Genomic DNA, 19816 nt, shown 5'->3' on the forward strand with positions numbered 1-19816 from the left:
ACCCGCACTTCAAAAAAAGCAAAGCACTTGCATGCTCATATTTTTTTCTTTCTTTTATCCACCCATCGCGGTAAATAAAAAATAAAAAATGCTTGCGTTATTTTGTAGGTGCACACATGAAAGGGCACTTGCCTACAAACTGATGCAGACACCACATCATAGCGCCTTTTTTGGTTTGTTTTCTTTAGCCAGACTGCACAGCATCAGAGATGCTGTACTGCATGGCTAAATATAATTGACAAACAATTAGTGAGATACTTTGGCTTTGCCAACGCTTGTTTTCCCCTCTGGTTCGCTGTGCTCCTTTTGGCGCATCCCCCAAACGCTCTCTTGCACAGCTGCTGCAGGAACGCACCTGGAACACTGGTTGTTTTTACAGGGTTTGTGCCGCTAACCATTTGCTTTGTGGACTTTCCTTTAGCCACGAAATGGAGGTCAACAGAACCCCAGAACGAGGCATGGTTTGAATACTATGTTGGCTTACCGTGATGACACAAGTGCTAAATGGACTTCGTGATGTGATAGGCTTTGGTTCAGGGAGTATGGGTGTTTTTGACATGCTGCTGAAGGATAATTAGTATTACTCAAGCTTCCTAGCGCTATGAATAGGTAGTTCAATATTTTTTCTTTGCATTCTGGAATTTGTGGCATTGTTGATTGGAGTATAAAATCAGGCCTACAAATCCCAGAATGCTAGGGCAAAAACCTGCACAGGAGGAGCTACTTATGCATGGACCAGGAAAACATCGGAGCTCTTTAATGACCCAGCTTGGTAGACTTTGAATAACAGGCGGCCCAGTTAAATCTCCTTAATTCTTCATGTTTCTTAGAGACCTTGATTGCCGTGTTGAGGTTGTGTACCATATGCAACACTTTGCAGCCTTGGAATAACCATTCTTCTTTCCCACACTACCTCTGACAACCTCCTGACGTTTCCATCACCATGTCCCACCATTCCAGATGCTGGATAGCTCTAACTCCTTCACTCCAATGACAGATCTCTTGAAATTGTTTGGAATGCAATCACGAGTGTGCGTTTAACCTCACAGAACAATCAGTGTCGTTACAAGTTTCTTTTCACATGGTTGCGACAGCAGGGACACATACTTTTCCGTCATACATGTTGCAAGCCCCTCTTCAAGCAATGCACAGCGCTGCCGGCGTTTCAGCAGTACTGTGCTGAACCTCTCGACCAGGGGCACTGGGAAATAGCATTTCCCTTCTTAAATATCTAAATGGGACCTCTTAGCTAGTCTTGTAGAGCCATGCTGTTTCCTCACACTCGGTGCTTAATTTGAGCCGGTGGTTTCGGTGCTAGGCTCCGGCACATACTTGTCAACACCGGTTCTTGTGAGTTTGCCACAAGGTGGCGCTGTCTGGGGAATTTAGAGAGGACCACAACAATTTAAATATGATTTCAATACAGATTAAAAATGACTGTTAACTGCCACCCAAGCCATTCTTATAGCTTTGGGGGCCTGAGATAGTCTGAATTGGCACACTTGAAGGAGTGTGATGGTTAGTAGTTGAGTTGTTACTGTCATTGGCAGCATGGCAGGGGTTATGTGTGGTGCAAGCTGCAGTGGCCTCCTGACGAGAGCCCTGTCACTTATTTTGTTTTACAAATTAATCACTGCTCACACTTCTGTGTCATTTCAGATATACCTTCATCCTTCTTTCACCATTCGTCAGTACAGCTAAAGGGGCAGCTCTGTGCGAAGCCTGCTGTGCAAAGGTAGTCAGTCAGTCACTGACTAGCATTAGCACAACACACCCCCCCCCCCCCCCCCCCCCACAGAGATCTGAAGTCAGGAGAGAGTCTTAGATCACTGTTCTTCGACGGTGCATGCTTGAGTTCTTTTGCCATTCCAATGGTGCTAGGCATGAAAGGTAAACCTCACAAAAGCACTGGTACACCAATAAGTCTCGTCTATGAGACCTGCTGGCTTTATTCCATGCTTATAAAAGGACACAAGCTTATTTTTTCTATTTATTTACCGGTTTGAGATGGATTGGTAAATTTAAAACCAGCATTGGCATAGCCAATAGGTCTCGCTTTTGGGATCTTATAAAGATTTAGTTATGCAGCACAATATCCTTGGTGCAACAACATCATCAACTGTTGCATGGCTAAACACTTAAAAGGTCCCAAAGGCGAGACCTATTGGCTATGCCAATGCTTGTTTACACTCTTCCCTGTCAATGTTTGCAGTGTTGTATGTTAGGTTGTGTTTACCTAAAATACAGCAATTGAATGTTTATTTGTAGTTAATGACTGAGTAAGGGAACTTTGGCCTTGCGCTTTAGATTGGGTGCACACACCTGTATGGCTATTCGTTAAAGCAATCATGTGGGAACAGTGGAACACCTTTTAATTTCCCATAAGTAGGCCAATGCAGACAAGTTCATATCTGTTGTCAGTAACTCTTACACTGTATCCAAATTTTAAATGCACGACTCCAGTGTAGTTAGGAGAGCATGGTCCATCGGATACTTTTCAGATTGTTGTCTTCGTTTGCCAGTCACTTTTGCAGTGTAATCATGTGCTATTTCCTTTAACAATAATGAAGCCAAACTATTTATTAATCTCTTTATTCTTGAAATTGATTATAGAGTCCAGGAATTATTATTCAATGACCCCTTTGGTATTGTTATAAAAACAGCCACAGCTGAAGTGTTGTGCAGCACAAGGATAATGATTTGATAAATCTGTCTAATGGACCATGTTCTACCTATATTGAATTAAGTGTTTTTAGAATTCGGACACCCCCTGGTGTAGGTGAGGACACTGGAAAAAAAAAAAAAGGTTCGATGTGTGTAAACTCCTCCCGGAGGTTATGTTCCCCGACAGATACATGTCACCTTTGTTCCTGTTTCAAAGTTCATGGCCCAGTACGGAGACCATATGGAAAAATAGACCCATGTTTGGTCCTCGCATAGTTAAAGGATGTTTTAGAGTGTGTGCAAACTGTAGAACTTGTAGACCTACATTGGGTTCCGTTCTATAGCCTACAGACTTTGTAGCGAGCTCTAGTAGGTATATAAACAAGTTACTTGCCTACTGTAACCTTTTTTTGGGTGGATACAGTATCTACCTGTGGATTCTTCACCTTCTGTATATCCCCAAGCACCTGCTTGGACATAAACTTTTTCTATAGCTCTTCCACTTCGACAGGGGGTCTCGATATCTGCATGGCTGTGCACACGGCACCCACCATATGATGTCACTGGAGCCATAAAGACCCCTCTGTGTGTTGACTTAAGTTTCCATCTATTTTCAGGTCTCGCCTGGCGTAGGCTGCGCGCATGCGCAGTCTCGCTGGCGAGATTTAATGAGATGTGGGTATTTTCTGTAAGGGGCATTAAGCCCCGCCCCTCTTTTCCATTGGCTGGCGTCACCGTTTATGCTAAACGGTGGCCAGCCATTGTAAAAGAGGTGTCCGTGACGTATTTGCTTGGCTTTCTGAGCCGTCCCATTCGGACGGCCTCGCCTGCTTTGCGTTAGTTGCAAAACGTTTCTTAACTTTATGGGGCCAAACACATGGCCCCATAAAGACAAACCATTTGGCAGGCGAGGCCGGCAGAAAAAGCCGAGCAAATACGTCATGGCGTAATGGCGTCTGCTTGGCTTCTAGGCGTGGTGTTTACTGGGGGCTGGAGTCCCCTCTGGCAGCGGGAGGCAGCTGGCGGCAGAATGAAGCAATGTGCGGGCTCCAATAAGTACATGAATCACATCAACAAAGAGCTGTTCCTTGTACTGGGGGCCAGGGTTACAATCCCTTTCATGGATTACTTAAGCGAGGCAGGTTTTGAGGGCTGGATTACTGGGGTACAATCTTTATCCTGAGTCTCGCAGAGCACATCTACCCTGATCTCCTGACAGGTATCGTAAGAGCCACTAAACAATCAGATCGTGTCTTGTCCGAGTTCAGACTCCAATATCCATGGTCTCCACAGAATCACTCCCCCGTGTAATCTCAACAATGGTGTCACTATTTAAAGCAAGCCCCAGGGCAATGTCACCGGTAGAGGTTTGTCCCCGTGATCTTTTTACTGCAGGAGTATGTGAAACGGCCCCCTCTGCTGTTGTCAGGGAGTAGAGAAACAAAGTGTGCCCCCGTAATGTCACAGGTGCCCCGGCCGCCACCAATCTTGGACCAGGTGCGGTTACTACTAGAAAACCCCTTCCCGGTTACTACAAGACGGTAATAGGGCTTCGGGACGCGTTGAAACTCCGCCACCGCCTCTGCTGTTCGTTTCTCTCTCGGGCACCTTCACGCTCCGAGGCTCCTCCCCACCACTCCCACTGTCGACGTGAAAAAGGGGGGTCGTTCTGCCCCCATCCTCCGGCTTCTGCTTCGCAGCTACCAGGGCCTCGGACGCCTCCTTGGTAGTAACAGGACTCTCGGTCCAGGGGAAAACACCGCTTCGCAGTTCCCTCTGGCGGCACTTTGTGAGGTAAGGCGAAGTTCCTCAGGGAAGGGGAGAGCACTCGTCACTCTCCCGCTGCTGACGACCTGCTGGGCGAAATTTACACCAAGCAGTAAATCGAAGCGGCAAGTCTGTGTGCCCCAGAGTACAGGGGGAGATTAATAGCTGAGATGCGGCGTAACGTCTTTTTAGCAGGAAATATTTTTGGCACTATATTGATCAGACTGACTTATGCATTTTTTTCTCAGCTTCTTATGCGGGGCCCATGTGAATGTCGAGGTTGCCAACACAAAGCACAGTACAAAAACGTTCGTTATTGCATGTACAAAATGTAGGTTTCTTAGCCAACATTGAAAAAAGGTTTAGAGGCAATATGAGGACTAAAGTAGCATCCGCTCACACCAGGTACCATCCTGGGCTGGTTCTGGGAAAGGGGAAATTTGCTTTTCCTCTCCTAAAAATAAACGAGCGTTTGCAATGCAATAGGTCTCGCATTTACGAGAGTTTGAGCTATTGACATTGCAAATGACACTGCCTTTTATTTATCTTTTAAAAACAAAAATAAAAGGCATTGACATTTGCAATGTTAATAGCTCAAACTCTTGTAAATGCGAGACCTATTGCATTTTTAATGCTTGTTTTATGTGCCTTTGAGGTGAAGGGATGAAACTAACATTAAGATTGAAATCAAAATTGCACGGGCAGTTTTTTATTCCCCACAAAAATCTAAGTTTTAACATACTATTATACATATAAAATATTCATAAGGAGGGTGGGTTGGTGAGGAACCTGCAGGTAGATGCTGTATCTACCAGAGAAAGTGTATAAAGGTAAGTAACTTGTTGTTCTGTGGATTCCTCCCTTTTTGACTAGAATTCCCAAGCAGTCCAACACCCGGAGGTGGGTGCATGTCTGTCTATACCATAAAATCCTGCACAGCGGAACAAGTGAAGTGACAGTCCCTCCGCACTTCGGCATCCAAACAATAATGCTTCACGAAAGTCTGAAGGGAGGCCCACGTCCCTGCTTTATATCTGCAACTTGAACCCCTCTAGACAAAGCAGAGGTAGAAGATTTAGCTCTAGTAGAAGGAGCACTGATCTCTTTGTGAAGCTCCTTGTGTGCCATGGCGTAGCAGATCTTGATGGAGATGATGATCCATCTCAACATAGCCCTCTTATGAACTGCTTTTCCCTTCATTTTTCCAATGTACCCAACAAATAGTTAGTCATCCTGTCTGATTTCTCATGTCCTGTCCATGTAGAAGCCGGCTGCTCTTTTAGAATTTAATCAATTAAGTTGTCGCCCCCCCCCCCCCTGTTCCCTTGGAGGATGATGATGATGATGAGGAGGATAGAATGATGGAGTGACCAAAATGAAAGAGTTACGACTTTTGGCAGAAAAGCAGCCCTGGATCTCAATACCAACATATCAGGAAAATGTTTTGTTAATGAAGGTTTAACACCCAAAGCTTGAAACTCACTAACTTCCCTTGGAGAAGTTATGCCAATAATAAAAATATTCTTAATAGTTAAGTTTCAAAGGACAACTATGAAGAGGTTCAAACGCAGAAGATAAGTTAAAAATTAAGATCCCACCAAGGCATAAAAAAGGGAGTAAGAGGATATTTATTCTGTAAGTTTCTTAATGTATCTCAAAACCACTGTAGATTTAAAAAGGGACAATGGATCTGATAAACGGATAAAATCTGAAGGGGCTGAGAAATAACCCTTATATGTGGCAACTGTGCAGCCCTGCTGGGCTAACTAGAGGGCACTATATCTGATTAATGAGCCATTAAAGGATATAAGGAATTATCACCACACCTTTTAAAAATTGTAGCCCATTTGCCAGCATAAACAGATTTGATGGAGTGTCTTCTGGATGATGAAATAACATCCATCACATCAGGAGGGCGAGAAAAGGAAGTCAGGTTGTCCCGTTTCAATCTCTAGGAAAGTGGGTGCAGGCTCGGGGGGTGTAGAACCTGCGACTGCGAGAGGAGGCTCTTCCCTGAGGGAGACTAAGCAGAGGGCACAGGGGGAGGTGAGGGAGGTCTGCATACCATACCCTCCAAGCACAGTCTGGGGCTATTGCGATTACTTGAGCCTGGTGGAGGCGCATCTTCCTTGGCACCCATGGATCAAGGGTATAAGAGGAAATGCATAAAGCAGCTGGGAGCTCCAGCGGTACACATTCCCTAATGTTCCCTTCATTGGATTCTAGAGGCTGCAAAACAATGGGCAGCGCACGTTCTCTTGAGTGGCAAAGAGATCTGTCAGTGGAGTACCCCATAGATGTAAAATGTATAACAATACCTCCGAATGGTGATACCACTCGTGATCGACAAAATGATGCTGACTAGACTGTCTGCACATACGTTGAGTCCCCCAGCCAGATGATTTACTACCATACAAATCTGGTGATCCTTAGTCCAGAACCAGAGATGTAGAGATCTTCTACAGAAGGAGACCACCCCACTTCTCCCCGATTGTTGATGTACCGCATTGTAGTAGTGTTGTCTGTCATGATTTTAACTGTCTGACCGCAAAAGGAATGGTGGAAGGCCTTGTGAGCCAGAAGTATCACCTGCAACTCTAACAGATTGGTCTCCAGAGGAACAGTTGTTTCCTATCAAAGGCCTCTGATCTTCATGTCCTCCAGATGAGCGCCCCACCCTAGAGTGGAGGCATCTGTTATGACTGTGGACACTGGAGTAGGAGGGTGAAACAATTTCTCTTGAGTGATTGCTGGTTACAATGAAACTGAAGCCCCCAAGGGACGAGCAGTGGCCTTGCTGTCCTTGAAATGTTCTAAAGCAGAATCTGCCTTGGCTCCAAATAGGCGAGAGCCATCAAGGGGCAAATCCATAAGTGTTCTGTGCATCCTGTGAAAAGTCAGAACCCCTCAGCCATGCATGACTTAGAATAAAAATTGAAGTGCCCATTGCTTTTGCTATAGAATCAGCCATATCCAGTCCTGACTTAATAACCGGATGGGCTGAAGCTTGTCCATCATTCAATAGTTCTGAAAAATGACCTTGTACATTATCAGGCAATTTAGGAGCAGACTTCGTTTAATCCACGAGGGCATGAACGTACCTTCCAAGTAGACTGGTAAAGTCTGTGGGATTTTAGAGCCATGCTTCCAAACAAGAATTGTTTTTTATATGACTGATCCATCTTCTTGGACTCCCTATCTGCAGGCGTCGGCTTTGAAGAGTATGAGTTTGAACAACCAAAATCTCTGGTGTAGGATGTGAGGACAAGAAGAACGGAGCTCCAGGAGCCGGCTTAGATCGTTTGGCTAGCGGCCTTGAAACAGTGGTGGCTGTCGTTGGTTTTTGCCAGGTATCCAAGATTCGTTTGGCCAAAGCCTCAATGAAGGGTAGTAAAGGTTCAGAGCACTGTGAAGAAGAGTGAAGCACTTCAGTTAGAATATTAGATTTCAGCTCCGTGGTGGAAGGTGTAAATCTAACATTTTCCCTGGTTTTCTGATGACTGATATGTAGTGACTTCAGGGGATGGAATTCTTTTTGGAGAGAGCAATTCCTATTCTGGGAATGTATATAAACTTTTTGCCTCTTAGGCCCTTAAAGTCTGGGTCCATTGAGGTCTACTCGACAATCTCTTCCTCCTCCTTTTCCAGGGAGTCTAATTCGCTAAAGAAAAATTGACCTTCCTCCACCCATCGTTGGGCCTCTCTTCTGGATCTGTGCCTAGGATCCTGATGAATATGACCACCCTGATGATCCTCCTCTGTGAGCGGTTGTGGAGACAACAGCCTAAATGAATTGTACTTTGACCAGCGACATCAAAATTCATGACACCTCTTCTTCCCTGCCGACCTCGAACAATGAGAAGGTACAGACCTGGATCTTGGACGAGACTTGCAACAACCTCTTTCCTCATCTTTTGCTCTGGCCATAAGCAATTTTGCCACATTCTTTTTCAGGGCCTTTGATGTATCGAGGCCTTTTCCAGTTGCCAGAGAATGAATCCAAAGACCGATTTCATGGGGGATCAGTAATGGATATCTGACCCTAACTTCTGAGGAAGTGACATTTTCTCAAAACTGCACTTTAAGAGAAAAAACTATTGAAAACATGACCATTCCAAAACAGAGTATGAAAATACCGTTGTGCATCGAAGTCACGGAAAAAAGGGGATTGACTTCCGCATGCTTGCAGAGGCTCTTTATGGCTCCAGTGACGTCATATGGTTTCGCGTGTGGAGTCCTTTAGATCCGGACGCCCCTTTCCATGTGAGAGAGCTACTGAAAACATGTCTATCGAAGCTGGTGCATGAAAATATTCAAAAGGTAAGGAATCCACAGGTAGATGTAGCCATCACAACTGCCAAACTGGGTTCAGTTTGCAGACAATCAATACATTTGAGCAGTCATTTAAAAATTGAATTTTGACTTGTTTGAATATGAACTTTAGGAGGGAGCTGTGGTCAGACTGTGTGTTTTGGTAAGCTCCCACTTTTCAAAATCCTCTCTGTGGACTCCAATCGCAGTCTGCAGACTCAAATTAGAGTCCGTGGACAGGAATGGGGCAGGACTTCCTTTGAAATCTGCTGACTTTCTTGCCGAATTAAAGAACATTCTGAGCTTTTCTTTGGCTGGAAGTTTATGTATGTTACCACCACAGCCAAAAGTGCTTTTTCCATAGCAATAGGAACTAGATTCACTATTTTGTGAAGTGCAGGAGATCTAAACAGTTGTGATTTGGAGTAATGCGGTTTTCCATCTCTGAGATATGGTGGAGAAACCTCATGAAGAGATTTCAAGACTTTTCTATATTTGCTGTAGGGTGGGGAGATTGTCAACCCTGCCTGAGACACCTACCCCGGTATCTTGCCTGCACAGTGTACCTCTCCTCTCAACCAGAGATTGTAAAGTCTTCTTAATATTCCAGGGCAATTAATCCACTGACACTTTTATGGGCCAGCACGATGGTGGTCTTAACAGCGTAGAGGAAAACCCTTGACCTAGTGGCGGCGTAGATCCAGACTCTCCCTTTACTACACTTCTCTGAGGGGGAGGCAAATGCAGATTTATAGGCTGTCCTGGTTGCCAACAAACAACCTCAGTGTTGCCTAAATGGGGAGCCCAGATAGGCTGAGCCGAGCCCTGAGCCCCAACTCACAGTACTTGCTCTGGTCTACCCGTCTGCCCTCATTGTGAGCCAAACCGGCTGAATGAAGGTTATTTTCCCCCATGTGGGCCCCCTTTTCACACCAGGCGCATCGGCACACTGCTCACTCCATTTCAGTGGTCCTCTGTAGCTTCAGGCCTCGCATGTAGCCAAATTCTGCATTCAATGATAAACATCCACAATTGCAAAATCTAGCTTGACAAGGGCACCTGGACTCCCTCAATATATTGAGCCCAGTGACACCACTTTTTAATGAAGGATAATGTTGAATTCTTCCAACTTCCTGAGCCCCACTACTGTGCTTATCTGTGAGTTTGGAACTCTCGGGGCTTCCGGAAAGTGGCAAGACTGAGAAGTACTATTAAAGGTGGGGGGGGGGGGGGTAAAGGGGAGAGTTCGGGGAAGTTATCGAAGTGTGTATTGGGTAAGAGGGTAGGTAGTTTGTGTGTGGGACAAAATAGATGCAGAGAAAGTCCAAGATGTACCAGCAGGGAAGCTGACCCAAGGGTAAATTTCAGTTCATGTGGTCTGAAGAGGGAGCAGGGGCTCATGGGGAAGTTGGTGCAGTGAGATGAGTGAGAGCACGGAAGGGATGTATTAAAATGGTACTTGAATGGAGGAGGGTACAGCTGGCAGTGGGGATGTCTTCTCAGTGGCTATGAGCACTCCTCTATTCGGACAGTGTGTGTTGGTACCTTATTTTGAAGAGAGAAACCTTTTGGGGCTTAATCACAAGATACTGGTTGAAGGGGGCAGAGAAGAAAGAGGGAGACGCAGAGCTACCTCCAACATACACGTACCAGAAAATTGATATCGGAAAAATGTTCTGATTGCATTGTTTTGTTATATTTTCTTGGCACAAAATCTACAATTGTCGTGGCCTTGGAACTCCAGTGGGGTTTGGTGGTTTATCACCATAGCTTTGAGAATCCATAAGTCGAACGTCTGCTCTTGTAGTATGTGAGAGACATTGTCAAAATAACTATTTTTGTTGTTCATTATTGGATTTCTTGTATGCTTTTTGGGGGTAGGGGGGTTACCTGTGGGACTTGTCAAAATGCTTAAGTGCTAATTATGTTATTTGGTAGGAATATATTGCCTGTCAAGTTTGTATGTGTGCATCAATTGGTGGTTTAGGGATTTCCAAATATCCATCTGCCTACTGTCCTGCAATACATCGGGTGGATGTTATAAATTCTTTTTAGAAATGTTCCGTTTGTTGGTGATGTGTGGGAGAGTACTGTTGTGGGTATGCTGTCCATTTAAGTGGTATAGTGCTCCTTCTAATATTTTGTTTGGGATATAGTATGTTGTATTGGATGTTTGTGTGGTTTAGTGGTAAACGGTGGTGTGCACATGTTGATGGGCAGCTACCTGGCGTAATTGTGCTTTGTTGTTTCTTGAACAGAATCTTCTCCAACATATTCCCCTGGAGGTGTAGAGTAGGCCCAGAAGAAAGGGCAACAGCCTGTTGTACAGTAGGAGCATGAGGACAATAAGTTTCTCTCTTTACATGCAGCTCAAGTTATGGAGCACAAGAGCAAAAAATACCTTAGGTCAGAAAAGCCATAATTGATACCTGCAAAGATAGCATTCAGTACATTTTATTAAAAAAGGCAGGATTACTATGTACACAACACTCTTAAAGGAACATTTGCAGGAAAAGGGCCATGAAAAAATCCATACGCAAGTAAATATATTAAAAATTAAATTGACTTAAGAATCCAGCGTAGAGGAAATACTCTAAAGCCCTGAAACCTCTTATATTGTGTTCATGTAGTATTTTCTCTAGTTTAATAGTGTAGCTGTCTGCAGGAATTAATGCTTACAATATCAAGTGTTATTTGGTTTGGCCCGTTTCAACCAGTGGCTTGTTTGCATCAGTCTCTTTCAGACATTGGCTTGAGAGATTGCCAATGGCTTCAGGACAGAAGCAGGCCCATAACGAAGGCTCCCTTGCTATCTGTATCCCTCATTCTACTCACGGGTTGCTTCATTCTACTCACGGGTTGCTTCATTCTACTCACGGGTTGCTTCATTCTGCTCACGGGTTGCTTCATTCTGCTCACGGGTTGCTTCATTCTGCTCACGGGTTGCTTCATTCTACTCACGGGTTGCTTCATTCTACTCACGGGTTGCTTCATTCTACTCACGGGTTGCTTCATTCTACTCCTGGTTTCTTCTTTCTAGTCATGTATTTTGTATTCTAGTCGTTTTTTTCCATGTAAAATGAAGAGATCATTTTCGTTTCATATGCAAACAAATCCAAGACTAGCATGAACGCAACTTCAGTCATGCATTTGTTTAGGTTTTTCACGTAGCAACATATGCAGGAAAATGTGAACTCTGGAGAGCAAGGTAGCCGTCATATTTAGGTCAAGCGTCTGAGCACATGTGCTGTCTGCACGACCTGTTGTAGCTAGTATAAGGTGTGTAATCCCACCTGCATCAGTCTTCTTTGCTGCTTCCTTATTGGTTGGTGCTCCCGTTACATAACTTCCGTTGTATCGCAAGGAGCACCGACCAACTACAGTTTTTTGTTACGCTGTAAGTTTTTATTTGTTCTGTCTAGGGACTACTACTTTTATTTTGTATTGTGCCACCACAGCACCTAGCACGGCTCCTGGTTTCAGGTTTTTTGTCGTCACCATGGCGCACGGTTCACTGGCCACCATGCACATAACTTAAATATGCTTTGGGGAAGGCGTTGACTTTAGACCGGGTACCCTTAACGTCTTGCTGCTAGTGGATTTGGGGCCCTGTAACATTATGTGAGATTTCAAGAAATTAACCGAGAGGTCCAAAAGTCCCATAAAAACACACTTGGCCAGTAATAGGTGCAGACACTGTGCGGTCCGGGACATCAGGACTGCATCGTCCGTATATAGCAGGACAGGAATAAATCTGTTCTTAATCTTGGGACAGTCATCCGACACTGAAAGAAGTGCAGATTCTATCCCATTCACATACGTGAACAAAAAGCATGTTGCAAATTGTCGTGTGCATGCTCCCTTGGGAGAAAAGCGCACAGAGGCTGAGGTTGTTGAATGCAGGTCAGCTAGTAATGCCAGAATGCTAGAATCAACCCTCCGCTTACAAAGCAGAGCCCACGATTTACCTCTATTCACCTTGTCAAAAGCGGACATCAAGTCCATAAACGCAAGATGTTACGATTCTGCCCGAGCCACCTTGTATTTGTTGATGATTAGATGTGTTGAGGCATTGGTCGGCAGTGGACCTTCCCGCCCTAAATCCATATTGGACATCACTTGATGTTATCTTCTGCCCATTCAGGCAACCTATTTAAAACCGCCCTCCCTAGAACCTTGACTGGGGCATCCAAAAGTGAACTAGGCTGAGAGCATTGCGGGTTCACTCTGTCCCCTTTCTTGAATATGCGGACAATCACAGCAGTGTACCAGGAGGACGGAAACCCCTCCTATATGTCTGCATTTAAAAACTGTGTTGGTAGCAGAGCCCAAACCTCAGTGTTAGCTTAAAACAAATACGGAGGTACGTTGTGTGGGCCAGAGGCCTTATTACTGGACATAGCAAGATTTGCCTGTTGGATTTCGTCTAAAGTGAAGACCACTTGGTGCTGATTGTAAACAGTGCCCCAGGAGTTTTGTCTCCTACCCCTCCACCCACCACCCATGCTTTCAAAATGAGCCACCCACTGTTGCTCGGGGATATGGTGACATAAAAACACACTGGGATCCTCGGAATAACAGGGCCGATTTACAATACTCCAGAAAAGGCAACTGTCCCCCGTGTCACAGGCTTGACATAACTCTTCCCAAGCTGCCTCCTGTTACTTGTATTCACACTCGTTTTGGGCCTCCTTATAGGTGCGCCTACATTTTCTTATCAATTGCCTGTCCCTCGGGGACTGTTTTAGTGCTGCCTTTAGGTTGCGGAGAGATTGTTAACATTCCTTGTCAAACCATTTTGTGTTTTGTAACTCCCCTGTGCACGAGACTGTGACAGTCCAGCGTTTACTAACCCCTGATATTATTCCATCATATATTTTTCCATTACCTATATCCCCCCAGCATCACTGTTTAAACACATGTTAAAATCTTGGAGACAGGCAGAGAAAAGAGACTGTTGTAGTCACAACGGCTCCATCTGTGCCCACTTGAGCCTTCTCCCTTTATTCATAGTGGACAAGCTTGTAAGAGCTGCCCTTGGCTGTGACTTTAGGCTCATGGCCATGTACAAGGTTAGCGATAATGGATTGTTGTCGCTGAATGGGCTCAAAATAATGTTAAAATGAGAAATGAGGAGGTATAGGGGTGCAGAAACAATGATATAATCAATAATCGTACCTTTGCTACTCCCTTTATAAGTTGGGCAAATAGGGTTTAGCGTGTTTCCCAATTTTTCCATAGTGAGATTTAGATTGAGTATATAAAAGGTCATTTAGCTCCCAACCCTCGTGTGAGTGGACAAAATGTAGTACTTCATTTATCCAGAAACTGCCAATAGTGGCATCGCCGTCTGGGAAAGTGTTACACAGGTGACAGTTGAAGTCGCCAACCAAAACGATTAGCAGTGAGTCGTCACCCTTTCCTAAAATGGAGCTAAAAAAAACTATCCAAATTGGGAATTCAAGGGGGCCCGGGACATCCACCCTATTATAAAAATTGATTAAAACCATTGTAGAGTGTTCAGGCAATGTAAGTCGTACACTCTGGAGTGGGTGAGCATGCCACTTAAGGACCGAGGCAAGCCCACTCAGCTCGACTTTAACAAACATGATTAAGTCCCCCCCCCACCCCCCTTTAGCCCTGCTGGCCGTAGAAGGAATTGCTGGTACAAGGTAGGTGGTGAAACCCTGTAAACAAATACTGTTTTCAGTTGCCCATGTTTCTTGGAGACAAATTATATGAAAAGGTTGGACATATGAGACCCATCTAGGGTCGCTGAATTTAGAAGCAAGCCCTGCAAAATTCCAAGACCGCACCTTAAGACCCATGAATTGATGGAAAGGAGCTATCTAGGGGGGCATCCAAAATTATTCGAGGCTGAGAGGGACCAATTTGAGCCCAAAGTCTGTTGGACTGAGGCAAATCAATTTGATCCAGTCAGTCAAGTCTCCAAGCCGCACGGTGGGAGTATTCTATTGGTGGTTGTTAATTGGGGGGGGGGGGGGGGGGGGGGAGACTTGGGTAAGAGAAAATCGTTGGATGGGCTGGGCCTCCTACCTAAGGGGATAATAAATAGTGGAAAGACTGCCTGGTCTATAGAAAAAATCCAATGGCAAGGCAACTACCTCTGATGGGCCTCTTGTCCTAAGTGGGGGTGATAGCAAGTAATTCACCAGCTAACCAGGGATTGTAAAAATTAACTACCACACAGGCCAGGGTTTCCTATCCTTGCCTATCCAAGCTACTCTTCTTAACATAGTTATGGCATCTTTAGGCCCCTCCTGGGAATGAGATGTGAGCTAATCCAGTGCGTCACCTTATTTTTAAGTTCTTGATAAGACTCCCCATTAGCACTAGAACAGGGGGGACATTCCCTAAAACCATGACATACGGTGTTGTTGCTGGTGGAAGATTTAACACTCCTCCCAGTCTTGCGGGAGGCATAGAGCGCAGGCCCATCCCTGATTTGTCCCAAGGTAGTGAGAGGGGGAAGGAGTCAATATTAAAGAAACTCTGTTACTTGCACATGCTGTGATCCAAGTTGAAGAGACCGTGGCACTACAACCTCATCTTTGGTGGGTACTGCTGCAACAGCCCCTCCAAGAGTAGATTCCCCTGCGCCCCTTGAGACTTCTTTAGAACCCCCCGCCTGGACAGACACAGCCCTCCCTTTATTCATCAGAAAAAATTGTTCAGAAACCCTGTCTTCAACATGAGTAAGTCTCAGCAAAATTGGGTCCAACTTATTATTCAGTAGTGTCTCAAGGTCCCTGGTTGAGTCATTCCTATAGGACCAGTCTATTTCTTCTCTGAGGAAAGTGGAGGCAGAAGGAGCTGCCGACGGGAACTCTACAGAGGGCTGGATAGTTACACGGGCCTTCCTTTTACATTCCCGCCTTGGGCTAGCGGCTGATGTAGGCGAGGATAAGGGATTGTCTGTTCCCAAGGTGGCCCTTGCAGGGACTTCCACAAACTCCTCTCCGGGATCCGTATTCTGGGGAGGCTCTGTTAAACTACTGCAATTCGATGGGCCAGGCAAGATGTCAAACGAGAGCCTCTTCTCGACAAGTGCTATATTTTAGTCACAATCCCAACAGCCCGAGGCAAAAAATCTTCTATGGACGACACACAGGGAGTGGTGGTTGGGGTTTTGATGGGGGTGGGGGGCGCCTTTCTTTTTGCCCATGAGTGCCACACGTTTCGACACCGTTCCATAATCTCGTAAGCGACAGCAAAAGTAAGCAGTTCAGTGATGGCAGTAAGGCACTTCTCACAAGGTGCACCGAATGTACAAGAGAACAGTCACGGGCATTAGAGCGAGTCGCCCATAAAAATAAAGAATATAAATACCTTGATGATCGCCTCCTTCACCTCCCGATTGGTAAAGTATCTCTGTGCAACAAGGGCAGTGTCCTCAAAACAGTTTCAGTGAAGACGGTCCAAAGAGAGTAACCCCGCTCTGCCTCCTTCTGCGTCTGATGGGCTCAGACGGGCCCGCTCTTGACCCGGTCTTCGCCCGGGCACGCGCCTGGGCGTGTCCCGCGCTGCGGGAGCCCACAGCAGCCTATATGCGCTCCTGGCACAGGAGAAGTGACGGCGGCTGCTGGGGCTTTGAGTCCTAACCCGGGTCCTGTACAATGGGTGTTCCCTGCTTAGGTCTTTACCCAGTATCCCCATTTTTGGTTGGCCTTGCACAGGAAAGTCCGCTGTCTCCTTAAGTTCTGTGACAGGGAAGGCTGCAGAGCCAAAATCTTGCGACCGGTAGGAATCAAGCCAAAAGTTGTCACGATGTTTAACCTCCAAAACTTCTGTGTCATCTGCACTAAACATTGCCTTTTCGATTGTATATCTAGTTGAAACTCGCAGTAGGATTACTCTGAAGGCAGATTAAGATCAGAGTGTCCTCAGCATACATGTACGCATTCTCACCTTGATCCAAAAAAGTTTAGCTGAGGGAAGTACGCATACAGGTCAATTGTAGAAAGTATGTTAGGATCAATAGAGATGTCTGCCGGATTCAAGCAGAGTGGGGTATCCTTTGTATAGCACTATTTATAGGCATGCTATCTACCCCCTTCTCCTCGGGTCACAGATGGCTTACCTTTGGCGCAGATGTGCATCTGATCCAGATTAATCTCGGAGATGTCCTTTGCTTATACTTAGTGCACCAAAACTAACACACTCTCCTAACGACAAGAGCAGGTACTGGCCTAAAAATATGTATAGCCTGCTGCCTACCCGGTGGCGACAAGCACACAGTGGTTATTAATTACAAATACCAATTTGGTGATAGTTTAAATGAAGCCGAAGAACAGGAAAATAAAGCAGAATAACAGGAAAATAAAGCAGAATAACAGGAAAATAAAACCAACGAAAGTATAATAGACTAAAAGCTTTCTATTAAAAATAAATTGCTGTAGTGCAAAATGCAAGCAAATGCCAATTGTAAATCTTACCTCACCAAAGGCCATGCCTACTGTCAATGAGCGACAGGCCCCCGGCCTCCACCAAGGCTGCCACATCCCCTTGTCATGCCCTATCTCATCTTTCTGTCGACAAGCTAAAACAACCCAACCCCCCACTTTCACCCTCAAAGCCTTGGTGTCTTTACTCCTCCTCAGTCAGTTTGTGCTTGCTATGTGGAGGGTGCCATCTTGATCTTGAAGCACTGGCCCTGTTTCATCCAGGCCTCTTAAGCTCTGAAGTTCGCCACAAGCAGTGTCGTTTACAGAGTTTTCTGAGCGCCGGGCTGGTATTGCTACTTCTCCTCTACAGGGCTGATTCTTTTACCACTGTTCGACATCCCTCTGCTGCCTGTGTAGAGCTCGACAAAAGGCCTGGGTTGGAGATCAGGGAGGACCCTTTTTGTTGGGTCCTCACCTTGGATGTCGTTATTCTATAGTCTTATTTTCTGTTTGAAGTGCAGCAAGAGCTTTTTGTCTTCTCATACAAGGTTTTGCTTTCCCCATTTGTTTCTTCCACCGTTTGGAATTGAGATTCCAGGCTTGACTGGATAAGTGAGATTCTCTGAAGGTGACCTCTTTTACAGTGATGGACCTTTACATCAACATGCCAAGACATGTCCATCACCTCTGCATGAACTCGATGTAATTCTAGTACTGAAAGTGCTAGTGATGTAGTTCATTTGTTAAAATAGTAACTCGGCTGGGCTGGGGTAATTAGAAGTTGATTTAATTAAGAGCATTTTTAGGTCTCGCCTGAACCAGCGTGCATGCGCTGCCATGCGAGACTGTAAGTAAGAGCTTTTCAACTCTAAACACATGCTCTTGCGCGTGGTATTTTTTTTTCACCCGCTATTGGCCTTTGCACGTGTCTTTCTTAGAAAGACAGCACGCACTTGGCCCAAGGCGGGTGCATGTCCTGTCTTCTGTGTACTGTGGCCTAGGGTGCTCGGGAACGAGCAGTAGCGCCATCAGTTTCCAATTATTGCAATTGGAAACAGATGGTGGTCAGCGCTGGTCGCGCTGGTTTTCCCTTGTAGCGCGCGTGCACACCACTCGCGGGTAGTTTTCCAGTGCTTGTTTGTTTTCCAGTGTTAGAGACACCGTGGGGACTGAGATTGTACCTCTGTATCCCGCAGTGTTTTGTGACCTGTTTTTTCGGTGTAAGTGATTTTCAGGAACACTAGAGCGTACGCCTACAGTCTGCCCGTGATGAGTTTCCCATGTTAATATTAAGCAGGGCCTTACCTTGTACCCATGTCATTGCAGCACCTTTGTGATGTGTTTTCCAGCTGCAGTGATTCACCAGCTCTCGGTATCCCGCCGCAGCCTGTTTCTTGTGTCTTTTGGTGTTCATGATTACGCAGGCGCTTGTCGTTTCACTGCAGTCTGTTTGCGTCTGGTGTTTTTCAGCGCTCACAATGACCAGACACTTTGGATTTCCTGCCACACTTCGCCAGAGCAGCTTCGACATCAGCGGAGCCGTCATCCACCAGCAGGAAACGCACTTACTCTGCGGCAATTTTTGCATTATTTAATTGTGCTTTAACAATGACGATGTATATCTGGCAGCCTGTCATTGAAAGCGCTGTGGAAGGAGGGCTGCAGTATATACGTTGCAAGATAAACTGAAGTGTTAATTAAAAACAGCAAAAATATACAATGCAAGCATATCATTTGAGCACATTTGCTTTCAAAGCAAACAAGCACTTAATGGCCCTGGTTGCATTGCTGTTAGAGCGTGATTTATGCCAGTGTGGTGGTGAAACGCCACTATCAATCACTGCACTCAGCGGAGGGTGACGGGATAGTGAAATGTATGTGTTCCTCTCTAATGCAACCGGTGCTCATGTAAAGCGCTCTGACACCTTTGGGTCGAGTTCACGCTACATAAAATTCCCAAACAAAAAAAATAAAATCTAAGAACCTGTTCGAGACCATGCAGGCCTTATGAGAAACTGACAGTAGTGCAGCAGGTGCAGTGTCACTGATGGAGGACCAGGGCTGTGAGTGACGTTGGCTGTCCTTTCCTTCTTAGTCTGAGGCAGGAGTTATATTTTTAAATCTTGCCTATAGATAGCTTTAGCTGTGTCACACATACAGGGGTTTCCTCTAGCGGAGCTCGTTATTCAATGGTCTGTTCGAGTGCCAATCACATTTTACTTCCCTCGATCACAACATGCATCATGGGGACAGTGGTCCAATCCACTTCAACCATTGGCTCTCTTCACTAACAGCATGTTGCTTGTGCACTTGCCCCATCTGCCTTATAAGTAGCTCACTTCGACGGTAGATGCCTAGGGGTTGTGATTGTTTTGCCATGTGTATTGCTTTTTAGTCAACATGATGCACAGCAGCCATAATGCTCTACAACATAGCCAAAAGTTCTGGCTAAACACATAAGGTCCCAAAGACGAGACCTATGGGCTATGCCAATGCTTGTTGTTCTTGTGAAGGTACGTCACTGTAAAGGCTGGCAATGAGGTGACCTATTCATTTTGGAAGAGTTATTCTCTCAAAATAGTTAATAAATTCCCATGGATGTTCCTGCACTTTTATCCACATTTTCCTTCTTGCATATGATAGGAGCAGTGGTAAGATCATATGTGACA

General features: G+C 45.4%; 1 protein-coding gene across 1 annotated transcript in view; it reads left to right on the plus strand.

The window, feature by feature from the left end:
- Positions 1 to 19816, plus strand: part of MOB1B (MOB kinase activator 1B) — a 277702-nt gene that overhangs the window by 86746 nt on the left and 171140 nt on the right. The gene's annotated exons all lie outside the window — the stretch shown is intronic.

This window comes from Triturus cristatus, chromosome 2_2, assembly GCF_964204655.1.
Source record: "Triturus cristatus chromosome 2_2, aTriCri1.1, whole genome shotgun sequence".
NCBI classification, from domain to species: domain Eukaryota; kingdom Metazoa; phylum Chordata; class Amphibia; order Caudata; family Salamandridae; genus Triturus; species Triturus cristatus.